The 12,592-nt window shown below is 41.4% G+C and overlaps 1 long non-coding RNA gene across 1 annotated transcript; it reads right to left on the minus strand.

Moving 5' to 3' along the window:
• Positions 1-229: 229 nt before the first annotated feature.
• On the minus strand, positions 230-1,547 carry LOC123446439. The gene is made up of 2 exons (XR_006631347.1): positions 1,454-1,547; positions 230-656 (listed from the first exon to the last, which is right to left on the minus strand). It is a non-coding gene; the product is annotated as an uncharacterized LOC123446439 (long non-coding RNA).
• Positions 1,548-12,592: the final 11,045 nt, after the last annotated feature.

A 12,592-nucleotide genomic window follows, 5' to 3' on the forward strand; every position in this document is an offset into this window, starting at 1 on the left:
AGTCAGCACGTCAATCTTCAGCAAGAGTTCTACAAGACGACACTTAAATCTCTGGTCTTGAAGGACTTCTATGGTAATGCAAGGTGTTTGTTAGTAGATCAACAAAATTTTGGAGACATTCTAAAACCAATCTAGTAACTAAACTAACATACAAGTGCAAATCAGTGTTACTTGGCGAAATATAATGAGCAGTACTACTTGAAAAAGTATATAACTTTTGCACGAGACCAACCAGAAGAACACATATTTTAGTCATGTAATTTATTAATCGATCACAAAGCTTTCTAGGGGAAAACAACAATTTTCATTGATTAAGATAGACAAAGTTAGGCATACTAAATCCAGACTATTGCTGGCTCAACCAGATTCATCCTCCGGCAACAAAAAAATTGAAATCTCCATTCTACATAAATAAATGGGATGATAGTGTAGAGTCGCATCATTTTATACAAGCAAGCTAGATGTGTTCGTTGTTGGTGCCAAATACCTCCAGGTAAGGGGCTAGATGTGTGGAAGTCAATGTACTTGCTACTCGAATAGAACACGATGCCTCGAAGCATTTAGGTTGTAGGCTGTCGTCGCTTCCGCATAGCGCCCACACTATCCCTTTCCCTTCTCACCATCTTCATCAACCTCTTGTGGCTCTGACACATTTGCTGCGCACAACAAGATATAAAAACAGAATGGTAAGCCTAAAAGGCAGAGCCAAGCAGACTAACATGATAGATCAACAAATACTAAAGCATATCTTCTACTCCCTTTGTAAAACGTCTCATATATGTTTACAAAGGAAGTATACATCAAGCCACATAAATTCTAAAAATAGCAGCAAATCAAGCAATGTACAGATAGAAGTATAACATGAAACACATGAATGATTTAGGTGGTCAACTTCTATTGTGGAACAAAAGTAAATCGATTGTATTAATAATATCGAAGAATAAGAACAAACATATATTTCCCAATGTTGTCCTCCTAATCAGAACGCATTTGTTAAAATTATAGTTACCTAGAGCCAAATTCATATCCAATTATGAAAAAAATCACAACAACTCAATTTACAAAATCATAGTTTAAGAACTAAATAGAAAACAAGAACATGTGGCAGATTTCCTAATTGAGAACTAAATTAAATTAAATTGCCTCATAGGCAGCAAAGAATGAAGTGGCGAATTTCCTAATGGAGTCCCCTCAACTATGACGATTCAAATGGAAACATGTTCTGGTAATAACTACATACTTTATTTATTGGTCTCTATTAGGATGGGCAAGACATCCATGAGAAAAGAACACATCCAAGTACTAATATCTTGGATAATACAGAGCCTAGCATTGATTGATGAACGACGTGAATCATTCCATGGTCCGGTGCTTATATCAATAATCCTCCTTCTCGCTATTCGAAAAGTAACATTCAGAAGTCCCCTCAACTACATTATTTGGGAAAGGTCACTTATTTCCTGATATGCTGAACTCCATATATGAATTGGGAAGCTATGCTGATATGAAACCAATACACTACTTGTTGGACCAGTGTAGCACGCAATAAGCCTGCACAAAACGAGGCAACATCCGTTAGAACATACAGAAGCCAACTCATGTAGAATATGGAAAATCAGATATATGTGTCATCTTGATGTAATACATCACTTATATGCAGTACTGCTTATATGAGCATTCAATATTATTTTTATCTGCGGCACACAGTATTGCCCACATTGTCTTTTCTCCTGTTGATGTAAAAAGTTCGACGGAAAAGCTCAATACGAGTACAGTTAAATAAACTTGCACATGCAGGCAAGACACCAACTCCTATATTATTTGAAGAGGGTATTTCGCACATATTCAGGCAAGACACACGCAGGCAAGACCCACGCAGGCAAGACCCACGGATTCAGAGACCCACGCGATTTTAATCCTATGTAATATCGCTAAGCAGAAGCTGGTATAGTGGTATACTCCTTCTCATAAGTAATGTTAACTTTTAATATTAATATCTTAGTGTGGTGGTATCAGCCAGGAGCAACCTAGCAAGCTCCTGGGTCTAGACATGGCCAACACAGGTTAACAGAAGCAATTGAGGCCCACGTACAAAAAAAATATACTATTCAGATAAAACTACTTCCACAAAAAGAAATGCTAGGAACGGAAGAAAGAAGCGCGGTAGAAATTGGATACATAATGAAATTTTAATTACCATATGTGAACGATGTGGCGGGGATGTTGACCACGCCACCTAATTATCATTAATGAATTGACCTGATTGATAAACTGGACAGTGTAAATAGTTGGAGGTTCAAATTCAAATGGTGTTTAATAGGTCAGGTTTGATAAGTGGTCCTTTTTCATTTGATAAACATTATTGTGAGTTGCCACGACAAGAACTATTTGCATATGCTGGAAAGTGACAACTAACTTGAAGAAATATATTGTCTCTTGAAAAGAAAGGGACTGAATGAATATCTCTATGCAGTGGACTTTCCAAGGGCATCACATGAGGCTTCTCCCGCTATGAATATTTGGGAGGGTATTCCAACACAAATGGAGCTCACAAAGATGGGTTTAGCAAGCTTCATGGTGAATACCTTAAACACACACCAAGAAGAAATTCACCTCTTTTAGATTTGCCATCCTTCTGTCGCATGATTTCCCAAATTCACTATTGTTGTCTCAGTGTATCACTTCATTTTACTTCTCCAGGCTCAGAAAAAAAACACCGTCACAAGTTCTTGACAGGGACATCTACTATTCGACCTACCACACTACCCTAGAGAGGAGGAAGTTTAGGAAAGAGGAATAGGAAGCATTCACCAAAGAAGAAACTAGAAAGGGTATGCAACAGTTACTGTCCTCGCCGGATTTCAACAGGTGGGCGCTTGCCAATGCGGACAGGATATTTGTGACTCCAGTAGGATGTGGACACAGCAACAGCTAGGAGCGACATCGTTTCTTTGGATGGTTTTAAATTGTGTATGGTTACAGATTTATCAGTTACTCATGTCTCAAGTGCTTGCAGCAACATGTGTGGTTCAGTGATTCTACGAAGGCTAGGATATGGTAGTAGCTGAATGTTACCAGTGTTTTTAGTGGCGAGAGCAACATGTGTGGTTCAGTGATTTAGAGACCCACGCGAGGGGGAAAGAACGAAGGGAGTTGCTCACTTATTGTATCCAAGGATGGTGCCGCAGACATAGAGCCGCACGCGCTAGCCGGTGGCACTCCTCCGCGCGGACGTGCCTGGCCCAATCTATCATCTCCTTCCCGGTGAGGGCCAACAGGCGACGACGGCGGCACACACACCAAGCGGCGGCGAGACGATTCCACGGAGCGGCGAGGCGAGTCCAGGTGGCCGTGATGGAGAAGGAGCTCCATCTCCATAGAGGCGGCCCGTCGCACGGAGGTTCGCCCCTCCAGCCATCGTTGTCATCCCGTCCAAAACCATGGCGAGCTGCCAAAAGGGAAGACAAGAGAATGTGAGATGGGGAGGATCGATTGCGCGAAGAAGGAGGGGAGGGGCTTACCGGTGCCAGATCCGGCCACCTCTGGACTCGCCATCGCCTGATGTGGCAGATCCCAACGAAGCTAGGGGTGGAGGCCAAAACCCTAGCCATGGGTGAGTGTTGCGGGAGAGCACTAGAGGCCTCGGGAGATGCATCTAACAGGAGGGGGTAAAGAGCGGCGCTACGAGAGCCCGGGGAGTAAAGAGCTGCGTGCCGGCGAGAGCCGCCTCAACACACCGGAATCGAGTGGCAGAGGTGGCGGCGGCGGAGGAGTCGCATGAGGGGAGAGAGAGACACAGAGAGAACGCGAGGGAGAAGGGGCTCTCCCTGTCTATTTTCCCATTCCAATTATTCCAAGAGAGGTGAATGAGAGACGTTAGATCCGTAAGACGTGGACGACTCAGATTGGCTACACGGGGTGATCCATGGGAAAAGTTTTCTGCGTCCTGATTGGTTCGAGATTTAACATGTACACCAAGTTTGTTTATTCACATTTCCTCTTAAAAGAAAAAAATCGTCATGCACATGTACGTGAACGGCAAGCAGATATTGATTTTTGGGAAGGATATTCACGTGTAGCATACGACCTCTGGAACCTTTTTCGATTCGAATGTATCTCGTAGTACTGCGGATTCATGTGTCACTAGGAAACCAATCTACATGTCTTTATCATAGGTAGGATAGGTGGGTGAGAGAAGTTGGAAACGTATCGCGTGAACGGCTCACATGGCATGTAGTGGTGTGATCCGAGGGAGAGGGATTCTGCGTCCTGATTGGTTAGAGAAAGGTGCTATCTAAAATAATTTCTAAGTGCTAAAAATAGAAGGGGTTTGTGAAACATGTACCAAAAATATTTTCCCAAATGACATCACTAAATGTTTCACTCAAGAATACCACATTTAATGGACGATAACCAACTTATTCAATTTTGATCTTTAAAGCTATTTTTTCCATTTAAACGGTTTTGTGTCGAATAAGAAGGAGATCAGATGGAATTGTAAGATAATCGGTCGAACAATTTTTCACAAGGGTGCATCTTGGAATGGCAAACAATGTTGCTAAAGGGATTTTTCGTTTTCTTTGGACGTAAAATTCATTTTTTGTTTGTAGCCTTGTCGACACCTATACAAGACACGTAGGTGAAATTGTTGAGTTTTCTGCCGAGTCACCTCTATTTAAGCCTATGACCTTCTTAATTTTGTCATGGAGGACCTACAATGTGGGCACAAATAGAGCCACACATGCCAGTGACCATTTTAGGCAATGGGGTTATGACCTTCTTCATAGAGATGGTCAAATGTTTCTACGGTTTGGACCCTCTTAGAAACCTCATGACCTTTTTGTAGATTTTAGTCATAGATCTATGACCAATAAAACCGCCGTCATTATTTTTTGTCATAAACGAGCTTATTTCTTGTAGTGTGAGTTTGAGGAACTCATCATGGATAACAGGTGTGTTGCTGCCAATGTCTTCATCACCCTCCTTTTCTTCAACAGTCATTTCTGGGTTTCAAAGGAGGTGTGGAGACTTGAGGAATTTCATCTGGTTGAATTTCCTCATCTATTGGTGTAGATGCAACAGACCAATTATCATCAAGATCGTCATCCCGTTCTAGAATGATGAGCTCTTCAACAAATGGAACAATCATATATGACGGTGCAACATCGAGCTCAGCCGCATCCACACGGGCCGATGATGTGGTAGGCATAGTCTTCATGCGTTTTGCCTCTAAAGACTTTGACATTTTTGAAGCTTTTCTCTTATTAGCTTCCTTCTCAACACCTTTTGTTTTCTTCATGTCTGGTGCAGACGGAAGAGTCACTTTCTTCACATTTGAAGAGTTTGGTGAAGGAGCATTTTCATCAGGCATTGCTTTAGCAGTGTGAGGCTGGGAGATTCTTTAGCTATAATATTCTCAGTAATTTCATCAGCAACTAGTTCTTCATCTTGATCAGAGTCAGGCAGTTGTACAGTATAGCTGGGCTGAAGATTTTTTGGTTGCCTTGGGGGTGCAACCTGCTGTTGTATTCATCAATTGCAGCAGTTGGTGCTTTGACAAACTTCCCTTTGACACCCTTTTCATCCGCATGAAGACTTGTATATGCGTCAGTGAGGCTTTTCAGCTCTGCCTGAGTAGAAACAAGTTTATTTCTCCTTTGTAATCTTTGCAGTACTAGCCTATTTGGCTTGTTGATCCTTCCACTTTGCTTCATTGATGAAAGAGGTGATCATGTGGCTGAGTCCAGGTGGAAGTTTCAAGTCATCAATTAGTGTGTTTGGATGCTCATGCCATTGGGGAATGGTGTTCCCAGTAGCCTGCGCAACTCTTTCTTGCTTGTTCCTCATGATGACTTGAAGAGTTTCAACATCATATTCTTCACCTCCTTCTGATGCAGAAGGAATGTTGACAACCTTGCTTGGACTTGGCTTGGTACCTCTACCAGCAGTCATCTTGGTCTGCAATAGAACAGGTGAAGATTTTGAAGCTGACCCTATGGCAGATGGTATAGAGGAACTTGGATTACCTGGTTGGTGCTGACTGAGCTGTGACTGTATAGGCAGTGAAGACTTCGGTGCAGTTAAAAATTGGCAGTTGTTGTTGCTACATTCTGAGGAAGTTGCTCTTTTGATACTGTTGATGAGGCTTTTGTCTTGAGACTTGGTTTCTTCAACAAAACCTTCTTCTGATGTTTTCCTATAGTAGAAGCCTCAGCAACAGAAGAAGTGGCAGCAGTTGCTACAGCAGCAGAATCCGCATTAAACTTTGTGACATCAGCTTTTGCCTTTTTCTCAAGCTTAGACAAATACTTGTCTTTTCATCAGGATAGTCCTCAATGGTGGCTACGCTTGACGGATGTGCTGCTTGTTCAGCTCCTAGTGACAATCTTTTGCAAGGAGGTTTAAGGGCAAACTTCTTGGCATATTTCGGAGTGACATATCTGTATTCCTTCCATTCTTTTGCCCATCTGCTTTCAATTTTTGAATCCTTATCTTGCATTTTTCCATAGTTTCTTTTCTATGAATTTCTTCATCTGGTGTGCAGTAATCATCACATATCTCCTGAGGGATCTCAAAAGCAGTGTTTTGTTCAAGTTTTGCCACCCTTTTGTTTTCTATCTTACTCCATTTTCTTCAACTGAGGTTTTTGGTGAGGAATTTGTATTCTTGAGGAATATGAGGACACAGCTAATGATTCTTCAAGAAATGTTGCAAATGAGTTAAGTTGATGAGAACCTAGTGATTCATCAGCTGACATTTTGTACGTGTGAACAGAGTATTGGTGCGAAGAATTTGGAGAGGTCATATGCGTTCTCAGATTTGAGGAAATTGAAAAATTTCTTAACTTGAGGAATTTGACTAAGCATTCCTATCTTCTGTTCCATAGTTGTGAAGATTCAAAAATTTACAAAATTGAGGGATCTCGTGAAGAATTTAGTAGCCTAGTGAAATTCATCAAGTGTTCTAGACATGAGTGCACAGCTGAGAGACTTTCTGAGGAAAAATTGATTTCACAAATCTTAATAGAATAAATAGATCAACAGAGGCAGTATAATAGGATTTTAATTACCATGTGTGAAGAACATGATGAACTGGGGAAGTAAAAGCAGAAGTTCTTCGGTTCAGATCTTCAGTGCCCTAACTCGACGACTGAAGACAACTACGTCGGTAATGGAGGAAGATCTTATGCAGTCGGTGTGAGTCCGGAGGCGGCGACGTCGAGGCACTGGAGCTTTTCCTCACTGGCGGCGAAGAAGCTAGGGCGTCACTAGGTTTTGAGCTCAAGTGGAGAAGACGAGAAGGAGAGTAGAGTTTTTACAGTGAGGGGTAAGGGGCTATTTATAGCTCAGGTCAAAACGGTCTCAAGCAAAAACTTTGGACGAAGTTGCCCTTGCCCTTTCGTCTCCGCATGACATGTGCTACCCATGATCGAATCGGTGGAGATCATGGTTATCCTTTCGTGAGTAGTGGGTGCGATTACTGTGCTAACGTTAAAATAATTTTTTCAATTTTGTTTCAAAGTCCTTAGCTGACAAGGACTATTTGAGGATTTTAACAAGTGTCAAACAAAACGCATATGAATAATTGAGAATAGACCGGGTTGCACTTAACATAGACGGGAGAAGGGTCCAATCACATTCACATAGAAGAAATACCAACTTGAAGATTTAGCAATAAGTGAATGTTGTTGCGGACATTGAACACTCAATATATTATATATACTTAAATGAAGATCATCATAGAATGTTTTTAAGAATTTGAAGATTTTGAAGACTTTGAAGATTTTGAGGAATTTTTGAGAAGTCTTAGATTGAAGAATTTAAATTTGAAGAGTTCCAACTTGAAGAATTTCAAAGTTTGGTGGTGGCGTGACCCACTTTATAAGAATGATGATTTCACACATCGCGTACAATTGTCGTAGGGCCGGCGAACCAAATTCTTCATTAATTTCTTCACACTTAGAGTGATATTCTTCATTGATTGAAGAAAATTGTTACTTTGTCTTTGTACATCGAAATCATCAATTTTTCGTAAGTGTTAGGATGTGTGCATGTTTACAAAATATTTGAAGATTCTAGGATATTTAGCTCACACCGTAACTTGAAAAACCTTCTCCCATCCAAGGGCATTGTGAAGATATCTGCTAGCTGGTTGTCAGTCTTCACATGGTCAATGATGATATTGCCCTTGAGTACATGATCACGAAGAAAATTATGATGAATTTCGATGTGCTTGGTCTTCGAGTGTTGTACTAGGTTGTAGGCGATCTTGATTGCACTCTCATTGTCGCAGTAGAGGGGCACATTCTTCATGTTGATGTCGTAGTCTCTGAGGATTTGCTTCATCCATAGCAGTTGACCACAATAAGATCCAACAACAATGTATTCAACTTCAGAAGTGGAGAGTGATACACAATTCTGCTTCTTTGAGGACCAACACACTAAAGAACTTCCGAGGAAATGACATGTGCCTGACTTTGACTTGCGATCCACACGGTCACCACCATAATCAAAAGGAGAATATCCCACGAGGCGAAGATTTGAGCCCTTGGGGTGCCATAATCCTAGTGTTGGTGTGTGAGCTATATATCGAAGAATATGTTTCACACCCTTATGGTGTGATTCCTTCGGTTTTTCTTCAAAACATGCACACATTGAAACACTATGCATAATATCTGGCCTAGATGCACATATGTACAATAAAGAGACAATCATAGAGGGATATACCTACTGGTCAAAATCTATACCATTTTCGTTAGTGCAGAGGTGGCCGTTGGTACGCATAGGTATCTTGACGTCTTTGCATTCATGCATGCCGAATTTCCTCAGAACATCCTCGAGGTATTTCTCCTCAGTTATGAAGATGTCATTGCGTTGTTGACGAATTTGCAGACCTAAGAAGAATTTCAGCTCCCCCATCATGGACATTTGATATTCTTCACCCATCATGTAGGCAAATTCATCACTGTAAAGTTTGTCAGTACAACCAAAAATAATGCCGTGGACATATATTTGGTACACAAACAGTTCACTGTCATAGGATTTTCTGAAAAGGGTAGGATCAAGTGAACCGGGTTTGAAGCCTTTCTTCAGGAGGAATTCGTTCAATGTATCATACAACGCCCGAGGGGCTTGCTTGAGGCCATAGAGTGCCTTTTTGAGTCTGAAGACTTTGTCTAGATGCTTCGGGTCTTCAAAACCTGGGGCCTGAGCAACATATTCATCTTCTTCAAGATTACCATTGAGGAATGCACTTTTCACATTCATTTGATATAGAGTAATATTTTGATGGTTAGCATCAGCAAGTAATATTTGAATAGCCTCAACTCTAGAAACAGGGGAAAAAGTTTCATGGTCGTGTACCATAAGCAAGTCAAATTCTTCAACCTGTGTGTAGCATTGCGCTACAAGTCGTGCCTTGTTCCTCACAACCTGACCATCCTCATCGTGCTTGTTTTGGTAGATCCATTTGGTGTCGATGATATTGTGCTTGCAAGAATCTGGTCTTTTGACGAGTTCCCACACGTCATTTTGCTGGAACTGAATAAGTTCATTTTGCATGGCTTGAATCCACTCAGGTTCCATGAAGCCTTCAACGACTTTTGAGGGTTGCGTGATAGACACAAAAGAGGAATGCCCACAAAAGTTAACTACATGTGAAGCTTTTGAGCGAGTGAGAGGACCTGGCGTATTGATGTCATCGAGGATTTTGTCAAGTTCCACTTCATTTGCAATCCTTGGATGAACTGGTTGAAGACTTTTGTTGGGCTAAGGAATTTGATTTGTAGCATTTTCCTCAGGTGTCCCTGCTTGAATTTCCTGAGTGTTGGGGATGACTTCTTCAACAAGGGGTTATTCCTCAGTACTAATGATATCTTCACTAACCTTGTGCTTGATAGCTTCCTGAGGAGTCAAATTATCTGGCATAGGAGGCATTTTCTCTCTTTGCAAGCCGTTAGTTTCATCGAACCGCACATCTATAGTTTCAACAACCTTGTTGTGATTGGTGCTGAAGACTCTGTAGGTGTGCGAGTCCTTTGCGTAACGAAGCATAAAACCCTCATGTGCTTTAGGTGCAAATTTTGAGTTGTCGTGTGGATCTCCAATCCAGCATCTTGCACCAAAGACTTTGAAATAACTTACACTGGGTTTCTTGTCAGTACGGAGTTCATATGAGGTTTTCTTGAGGAATTTGTGAAGAGATACCCTATTGATGATGTGGCAAGAAGTGTTGATTGCTTCAGGCCAGAAGCGACGAGGAGTCTAATATTCTTCAAGCATAGCCCGTGCCATTTCAACCAGGGTCACGTTCTTGCATCCAATGACGCCATTCTGTTAAGGAGTATAAGGAGCACACAATTCATGAGTAATAAAAAGTTCATCAAGATAATCATCAAGACCAATATTTTTGAATTTTGTCCCATTATCACTCCTGATGTGTTTGATCTTGACGCCGAAGTTCGTCGAGGCCCTTGAGGAAAATCGTTTGAAGACTTCTTGCACTTCAGTTTTATACAGAATGATGTGTACCCAAGTATAGTGATAATACTCATCAACAATGACAAAGCCATATAAAGATGATGCATTGGTAAGAGTAGCATAATGAGTAGGTCCAAACAGATCCATGTGAAGAAATTCAAACAGACGAGTAGTAGTCATGATAGTCTTCGTGGGGTGTTTGGATCTGGTTATTTTTCCACACTCACAAGCACCACAGAGATGGTCCTTGAGGAATTTGACATATTCGATGCCAATGACATGCTTCTTCTTCGCTAGTATGTGAAAATTCCTTATGCGTGCATGAGCAAGTCGACAATGCCCTAGCCAGTCTTCTAAGGTTTTGCTAGTAAACGTGTAGCTGGTTAAAAACCTGTGGAAAATCAACAATATACAAATATCCTCTCCTAAATCCTTCGAAGACTTTGGATTTGTCAGATTACATGACTACTGATACGTCTCCAACGTATCAACTTTTCCTAATGATTTTCCTCTTGTTTTCGACTCTAATTTCCATGATTTGAATGAAACTAACCCCGGAATGACGCTGTTTTCTACAGAACTACCATGGTGTTGTTTTTGTGCCGAAATATAAGTTCTCAGAATGAAACGAAACTTTGTGAGGATTTTTTATATCGATAATGAGAATTTCTAGGGCCAAGACCAACCTAAGGGGGGCACCTGTGTGGGCACAACTCACCAGGACGTGCCTGCCACCCCCCCCCCCCCCCCGGCGCGCCACGGTGGGTTGTCCCCACTTGGTGGCCCTATGACCCTGAAACCGACGCCATAAATCACATTATTCCAGAAAAAAACAAGGAGAAAGAATTATCCCGTTTCACGAGACGGAGCCGCTGCCGTATCCTATTCTTCATGGGGAGGCTAGATTTGGAGTCCGTTTGGGGCTCCGGAGAGGGGGGTCTATGATCTTCGTCATCACCAACACATCTCCATCGCCAATTCCATGATGATCCCCACCGGAGGTATGTAATTCATTCGTAGGCTCGCTGGTCGGTGAGGAGTTGGATGAGATTCATCATGCATTTGAGATAGTTTTGTTAGAGCCTGATACCTAGTATCCACTATGTTCTGATATTGATGTTGCTATTCCTTTGACAGGATTAATGCTTGTCTCTTTGGGCTCGGGTGCCATGATTTCAGATTTGGACCGTTTATGTTATCACCATTTATCCATGTTCTAGATCCGATCTTGCAAGTTATAGTCACCTACTACGTGTTATGATCTGGCAACCCCGGAGTGACAATAGTCAGGACCACTCCCTATGATGATCGTCGTTTGAGGACTTCATGTATTCACCGTGTGTTAATGCTTTGTTCCAGTTCTCTATTAAAAGGAGGCATTAATATCCCTTATTTCCCAATAGGACCCCGCTACCACGGGAGGGTAGGACGAAAGATGTCATGCAATTACTTTCCATAAGCACATATGACTATTTACGGAATAATGCCTACATTATATTTATGAACTGGAGCTAGTGTCGTATCGCCCTAGGTTATAACTCTCTCATGATGAATATCATCCAACGATTCACCGAGGCAATTCCTATGAATTTACCTTATATTCTTCTTGCGAAGTTACTACCGTTGCTACTGCTATCATTACTACTACAAAATCACTACTATCGATGTTACCGTTATTATTGTTGCTTCTACTATCATCAAAACTAGCATATTACTGTGCTATTAATCAATTTGGTGCAGATAATTAATCTCTAGTTGTGGTTGAGTTGACAACTCAGCTTCTACTACCTTCAGATATTCTTTGGCTCCCCTTGTGTTGAATATAAAAATTTGAGTTGAATACTATACCCTCGATAATTGTTGCGATCCCCTATACTAGTGGGTTATCAATACCTTTTTATGGCGCCGTGCCGGGGAGCATAGCAATATTTGTTGAGTCACTTGGGATTATTATCATATTATCACTATGAAGAATCTGAAGGATGCTAAGACTAAGATTTTTCCATCTAAGACGAGGGGAGGTAAGAAACTGCCATCCAGCACTGCTTTAGATTCACCTTCTTATACAAGTAAACTTGCAACACCACAACATGCTATTAATTATGATATGTCGC

The sequence above is a fragment of the Hordeum vulgare genome, chromosome 4H (assembly GCF_904849725.1).
Source record: "Hordeum vulgare subsp. vulgare chromosome 4H, MorexV3_pseudomolecules_assembly, whole genome shotgun sequence".
Lineage (NCBI taxonomy): Eukaryota > Viridiplantae > Streptophyta > Magnoliopsida > Poales > Poaceae > Hordeum > Hordeum vulgare.